The sequence below is a fragment of the Lichenostomus cassidix genome, chromosome 10 (genome assembly GCF_008360975.1).
Source record: "Lichenostomus cassidix isolate B80296 chromosome 10, HeHo_3.0, whole genome shotgun sequence".
Lineage (NCBI taxonomy): Eukaryota > Metazoa > Chordata > Aves > Passeriformes > Meliphagidae > Lichenostomus > Lichenostomus cassidix.
Genome location: NC_139491.1, coordinates 4,582,499 through 4,590,021, shown reverse-complemented (window position 1 = coordinate 4,590,021; position 7,523 = coordinate 4,582,499). Strand labels below are relative to the sequence as shown.

The following is a 7,523-nucleotide window of genomic DNA, read 5'->3' as shown; positions in this document are numbered from 1 at the left end:
CAGACACACACAATTACTGACAAGACAACCACTATCAAACCCAACTGTTGTTACTGAGACTGAAACGCTTCCAAAAATTAATTATTTAAAATAATCCAAACGGTGCAAATATCCAAAGATCAGGCAGATCTATCAAACTTGCCTGTAGCAAAATCATGCAATTAGAATCACGCTCATAAGTGTTGCAGTCTTAAAACATTAATAGAAGGAGTTATTAAAATTGTATTTGATTTGCATTATTACAACACTGAATGCACTATGGAAAACTGAATCCAAGGGTGAGGTGCAGCACAAACCTGAGTCTTATTATCTGAGTTGGAACTTTAAAATAGACCATGTTTTACAGTTCTGCCTGAATTTTCTTCAGTTTCATTGCTCTTCTAAATTGATAAGGACTCCTGTTTTTATATTAGAAATAGAAAATGAGGAGGAGGATAAGAAAATAGTTGGAGATTGAAACAAAGGCTCAGAAAAGCAATTTGAGGAAAAAAACAATCCTTCCCAAAGTAAGTAATTTTTATCAGAAATGAGATGTGTTGTTGTGATCATAAATGCTATCAAAAGCCCCATGAATTGCAGGGTTTCTGCAGAAAACTTTGGAGAAAGTTGCCCCAAATGTGGAAGCAATTATAAAGAAATTCATGACTCATAGTAAGCATTCCTTGTTTTATTTCCGTTACAAATGGATTGTAATTTGTGGATCTCTATCTGACATCTTTTATTGGACACTTACCCTCCCTGACATGTTGATGAAATTACCTGTTTCATTAGTGGGACATCACCAGCGAATCTGATGCACAAATATCTCCTTTAATCCAGCAGGAAGCAGAGTTTGTTAAAGTCAATGGAATCATTTCAATCATTTCCAATAGAATTAGGAATAAACCTGTGAGGGTTAAAATATATATCTATAACATCACAATTACGAAGTGAAAGAAGGAATACAGGGAATTTTCTTTGCAACTGAGATATTTTTAGATTTTTTATTCTTTAGAATCCCTGTACAGGCACGTCCCTCATGCACAGTTGTCAAAAATAGTGTTTAGGCATTTAGACTCTAGTTGATTTAATCCAGTACAGAAGTGTGCTCTAAATTTTTCAGGGCAGTGAAAATGTGTAAAAATGGTGTCTTCATGTTCAAAAGCTCCATTTCATTTAGAAGAACTGTGCCAATAAATTAAATAAATGAGAGTATTTCTATTAAAAATAGAAATAGTGTCTTGTAGAAAAAATACTGTGTCTTCTGGACTTAAAATATGTTTTAAAATTCAGTATTCAGATCCTTAGCAGGTGTAAATCATCACAGAAATTATGCTGTTACACTTTACATGATATTACCAAATTGTCTTGCTGGTAATTAAGAATATCCTCTATGGAATAAGGACCAATGACAGGAGAAAGTATAAGTTGATATTGTCTCAGCACGCCTAAGTGGGAGACAGAAATATTCATGTGCATAATCTTACACCTTCCCTACATGATACCCAGTGGGCTAAAGTAATAGTGTACAGAATTATCTTGGAAAAGGCAATTCTCAACAGAAACTAAAAATCTTATGAGTTGTCTGTGTTTCTCATAATTATACATGGCAAAAAAATGAAGATAAAACTAACAGGCATGCTCTCGGAAAATGTTTCTTTCAAATTGTTTCTTTAAACTTCCAGCATATTATACTCAAATGTTTTTCAAGCCTAAATTTCTGTATTTCATTCCAAGAAAATCAGTGTCCCTTTCTCCATTTCTTTTCATGGGGTTGGAATTTCAGGTGTTCATGAAGAATGCTCTGACCTATATGCTCAGCTCATGGCTCTCCCCACTATGTTTTGGGCTTTTGAAATCACCTTTTTTTCAATTCCAGCTATGAGGATGTAAGGTCTAAATTCCATGTGACAAAGCACACAGTCCCTGTTTTCTCATTTTGGATATTAACATCAATGTTGGTTTCACTATCCCCCAAAAAATTTGGAAATAGTCAACTGAGGGAGGAAAAATACAGTGCATAGTGGTGAATGATGCATAAGTTTAAAATGTCCTGTAAGTGCAGAGTAACCAGAACAATGGTGTCAGAAACATATGGCATTAAAAGGCCAAATATGTGAAGACCAAAAAATATTCAGTATAGGTTACTTGTGGATATCTTTATGGCAGCTACTGAGGGATATCCTAAATTCTAGCAGAAGTCAAGAAAGAATTGGGCATAATGTATATATAGGACTAGTCTTTGACCTCATATAAAATGTAGAAACCATAAAATACTGTGTATTCAAGTCCCCTAAGCAAGAGCTGTTATCTGGGCATCAACTGCAAACACATTACCATCAGAAGACTTATTCCAAGGTATGAAAAAAATTTCACTAACATCAGGAAATAGAAACATTTGGAAGATCTCTCTGGGAGCTCTCAGAAGCAAACCAGGACACCTCTGTGTAAGGAAGGCTCCAGCAACACCATCCCTCCAGGAGCTCTGACCAGGCACTTCCCTGATCTTCATGACTGCACACTCCTAGCAGGGACAAGCTGAATATTAGCAGCTTTCTGAAATTGTTTCATGTGTGAGGTTCTTTTATAACCTGTTGATATACTCTCTTCTCGTGCAATGCAGACAAGTGTAGGTTTTTTTTTTCCTTATTAATATAGAACTTACAAGCAAAACTTCTCCTGTTGTAATACAGGAAGTATTTTGTACAGAGGGAGAATTCTGCAGCCTTCCTACTAAATGACAAGTCCAAGCAGCTCGTTATGCATGGCCCCAGTGATCACATCCCATTTTGTGCATGTTGGAGCTTTTCAAACCTCCAGAGTTCTGTGTTTAGCAAAGCAGATGTGCAAATGGAGATCCTGTGACCTCCCCTCTGAGAACCAGCCCTTTGACACACATTATTCCCCTGCTGACAGCACGAGAAGTGTGGATCAGTTGGCATTTCACACCTGCAACTAATGTAGAAGTTGTAACAATATGAGTGAGCATTAGGGAAAGAAGAGATCCTTTGGACATAAACCAGCTATATTTAACAGGAAAGGTGCAAATCCACATTATGACTCAGGATATGTATTAGCTGCAGCCCTTCCTTAACCTAGAAAGAAAGAATTATATCCAAGGGAACTTACCTCAAAGAGCTTCTCTTTCCTCTGGCAGAAGTGATGATTAGGCTAAAACTGGCCATTTGTTTTATCTGTAGGTGGGGAATAGACAATTTAGTCCATGCAGCTTCAGCTGTCTTGGCTCAAGATCCTGATCTACAGTAAATACCTCTTCCAATCAATAGAGCAATGAACTTGGAGCAGAGCCCAGGACCTTTCCCGGCAACTTTGGCCTGGACTGAGCTGACCTGGTAAATCTGCAGGGCTTGGGGAGAGATCTCACTGAAGATCCTGAGTTCTCCAAGTCCTCTCTGCCTGGGGAAGTCTGTGCTTCCAGTTAGGCTGTTGGGGACAGGAATTCTGACAGCTTTTCACAGCTATTTTCTTGCTGGCAACAGATGCTCTGCACTGCTCCTTGGGCTTTTTGGACTTCCCTAATGTTGCAGCAGATATCCCAAAACATCATCACTGACCAGGGCTCTCTTCACTACAGCAGCTCTATCAGCTGCAGAGCACTTGGTGCTGAATGTATTTTCTCCCCCATCACCCTTTGCACCAGCATGGTGTAGCTGGGAGCTCTTCTCCTCTGGATGGGTTTTGGAGGTTTCTCTGTCAGTGTCTGAAGGTGGTTTCTCTGCTACCTCCCTACAGCCTGATGCTTTCTGCCTTTCTTCCTGCCTGAGAAATGTCACAGCTGTAAATGAGTGGGTTCATCTCCTCCTGCCAGGGCACAGGGTGGGAATGGGTCACACCAGAACATCTGTCCTTGAAGAGTCAGGGTGTAACCCCCACCAAAATGGGCCCCTGGGCAGTTACGTGACATGGCTTGAGAAAGGAAACCGGTTTGTCACCTCTTGCTTCACGGTGTCACCTCAAGGCAGAGCTGAGGAGCACCTATGGGCACGAGAGACAAGCTTGCATCATTAACACTGTATTCATCATGTCCTGAAGATCATGGGATCATAGAAAAGCTAGGGTTGAAAAAGACCTCAGTCCTCCAGTTCCAAGATATTCTGTTCAAAATGTGATACAATATTAAAAATGTGGTGGGATTATCACGTACATAACTATTAATTGATAGGTTCTCCTACCAAAGAAAGCAAAGCATCTCTCCCTACTCATCTTTCTCATTTCTCTTGGAAGATACACAGCTCCCAAGTAGACGAGAGCTATCATCATCCATGACCCCTTGGCCAGAAAACTGTATAAAAACACAGAAAAAATGTTCTTAATTCATAACAATGTAAACTATAGATGATGTGTGAATACTTTTGTGTAAGGTGAACAATCACCTTACTCTGCAAAATGTACGTACTCTGCAAAATGCATTTTGGATGTAGTTGAGAATAGTAGTGTATAAAATTCAGAGTTACCTGGAATATTAAAACAGGTACGAAGGGCACAGAAGAGACAAGGGAAATTGTAGATATGGGTAGGAAAAAAAGAAAGATGATAGATGTGCAGACAGCTAAAAGGAAGACAGGTGTGACAGGCAGGATCAGGTAGGACAAAATCCAAATGGTTCATAAGATGGAAAAATGCCTCTCTGCCATTGTACCTTTAGTTTGTTTTTCCACAGTGGTGTTATAGTGCTTTTCCTACTGCAGCTGCAAATGCAGCACTGAAGTTCTCCTGATTACTTTTTCTCCCCTGTGGAAGATGTCCTTTATGCTGTGATGAGATCACTGGTGTATTAGTTCATTTTAATCTTTTCAGAAGGAATCCAGGAACTGCGGTGAGGTCATGACTGCAGTAATGTCTAAAAGGATGGTTTTATGGAGGAGAGGAGAAATATTCCTCTCATTTAGCAAAACTGTAACAGAATTTGTGGCTCTCAAGTGTGTTGGACAAGTTAAGGTTTGTTTATTTTTCCGTTGCACGTGTTTGCAAAAGCCAACCTGCTCCATACTCTTGTTTTTTCCCTAAGTGTTGCATAAATCTAATAAAGGCTGCAGACAAAGCACCTGAAAAATCCTCTAGCAGCATCCCAACCCATGGCACCTCCCAGTCTTACAGTGCAGGGTAAAAAAACCCAGACTCCTCTGATGGCTTGAATGTCCTCACATTGGACCTTCTGTACCATTGAGAAGGCAGATGCCTCACTGAGAACATCCTCATTCCCATCTCTTTCAAGGAAAAAAAACTCCTGGGGGCATCCCCAAGGTATCACTGTTTAATAAGACATATCTGTGCCTCATGGATCAATGGAGCAATATCAGGCATGAATTTGGACTGTGACATTTCAGGCAATGACCCAAAAATCAAAGTGCCAAAATTTCACTGTTACTCAGATTTTTACCTCCAGTCTTTTCCACTCTCTGTGGAAGTGACAAGACTTAATGATATAATTCTGAAAGGTCTCTGGATGGATTTAGTACCGGAAAGAGACAAGTAGACAGATGGAATCATGTGCCTTGCTTTACTGTGGCCAATGTATTATATTTTAATGTGTTCTAATGAACTTTAAAATTACTCCCCAGCATGCTTGCTGCCTGGGTCAGAGGGGTTATTTCTAGTGTGCCATTTTCCTGGATTCTTGAGATAATTCTCTCTGGATTTGTTGGGTCAACAACAAAGTGGTGATAGCAAATACACTGCTGCTTTAACCCAGCACTGTGCTTTCCCCCTCCTTGCAAAGTGGATTTGTGAAAACTAAGAGTTACTCTGCTCCACTTTTAGCAACTTCAGGCTGCTAGTGACATGAACAAAACCAGTCCCCTTTCATATCCAGAGACCAAACATCTTGGATGATCCATGGGATGCAGAGGATGCTGCAGGTTTAGTTTTGCTCTGAGGGTTGAAGAGATTTAGTTACCCAGAGAGGAGTGGGAGATTAATGATGCTCGTTGATGGTGACAGAGACCTGTGAGCTCTAAATCCCATCTTAAGCAGGGACAAACCCACCTCTGCACACGACTAATATGCATAACTATGGAAAGCCTTTTAAATAAAAAAGGACTAATTAATAATGCTTAGTGGTCTAGGTGTCTAAGTATGAATTGTCAGGGATTTCTGCAGGCTTAGGGAGGTGGGGAAATGGGTTAACATCGCATTGTTTCAAATTACAGGGTTTTAGATTGTTTCAAACGAGAAGCAGAGAGGGTTTCCACGCCAGATTTGAGACTTTTGTTCTCTTTTATTTGTACTAAAATTTCGGCTTCAGCTCACATTGTCATTCTACCCAGGCTGCTTCCCAGACCAGCTAATTTGTCTACCTGTGTTCCATTTTAGGCCTTGGTTTTAATTTGAGGATGATTCCTGCTAATGCCAAAGACTGGATAGGACATCCATTAAAAGTCTACACAGCAATTGAAATGGAAAATTCCAAAAGAAACCCTATTAGAGTTTTTCTCCATCAAATCAACATTACAGACTTCTTATGCATTTCTTAATTAGACATTGATATTAACTGGACTGTTGCATGATTTAAATCTAGCTCTTAATCTCAGCTATTCTATGCTGCTGTAGTTTTTATGACATCCAACTAGCGACTGCTTTATGCATTAATCTATCTGGAAAACCACCTTCGCTTTTTTTTTTGTCTTTTTTTAGAAGAATAAAGGCCCCAAGAAGGAAATGAAAGCTTTTGGGTTCAGCCATTAGTAATTTTCTGCTTAGTATTTGAAAAATTGCTTATTTTAATTGCTTCATAGAAGAAAAAGATATCAAAGCTAACGTTCTTTCTCTCCAAACTTTGTAATTATTTCTCTCAGAGTCTTATTTGAAATGCCTTGAAAGGATTTTCATTGAAATGTAGATTTCTTCTCTTTCAAAAGTACTTTTATTCCCCCGTGCTTCTTTCCCTTTTTTTTTTCCTAGTGACTTCCTCTCTAGATTTAGAGCAAAAACCTAGCCTCCAATGTCTGGACACTGCAGCATGTGTCACACAGATGTCCCTAAAGTGACATCTTCTTTAAACCTAACCTTCCCATAGCCTATAGACTGTGCTGACAATTGGCCTCAGGTCTTATTCTGGTATCCTTGGGCTTCCTCCAGGGATAGTGAAGAAAAGTCATAGGTGTTACAGGGGATTGCTCTATCAGACTCCACTCGTTGTGAAAAGTATTGTGTGATTTGCTAATTAATACCTCCACCAAAATCAGGGGAATCTAATGGGAAAATTCTATATATATAGAGTGAGGATGTCAGTGAGCTGAAGTTGGTGATAAAGCTGAGGCACAGGTAAGCCCTGTATAGTTTTGGGTTGTTTTTCCAGCAGTGTAAACCCTGAATATCCTAATCCAGAAAGGAACTTGCTAACCAAACCCTGTAGTTAATTCTGCATTGTATTTAAATGCCAGTAGCACAAAGCTTTGGGATCATGTTGGCCTCCTCAGTAATCCTTGATACCAATACAGCAAGAGTAGCAAGAAGTTCTTTATTTCACCTATACGTTTTCAGAGAGCATTATTTACTAATAGATTATGATCTGGTCAAAATGA

General features: G+C 39.4%; 1 protein-coding gene across 1 annotated transcript in view; it reads right to left on the bottom strand.

Annotated features, from left to right (window-relative positions):
- Positions 1 to 646: 646 nt before the first annotated feature.
- LOC146432606 (uncharacterized) overlaps positions 647 to 7,523 on the bottom strand; it is a 35,532-nt gene continuing 28,655 nt past the window's right edge. The window contains exon 6 of the mRNA XM_085070668.1: positions 647 to 3,975. The gene's annotated coding sequence lies outside the window, so the exon portion shown is untranslated. The remainder of the gene's footprint in view (positions 3,976 to 7,523) is intronic.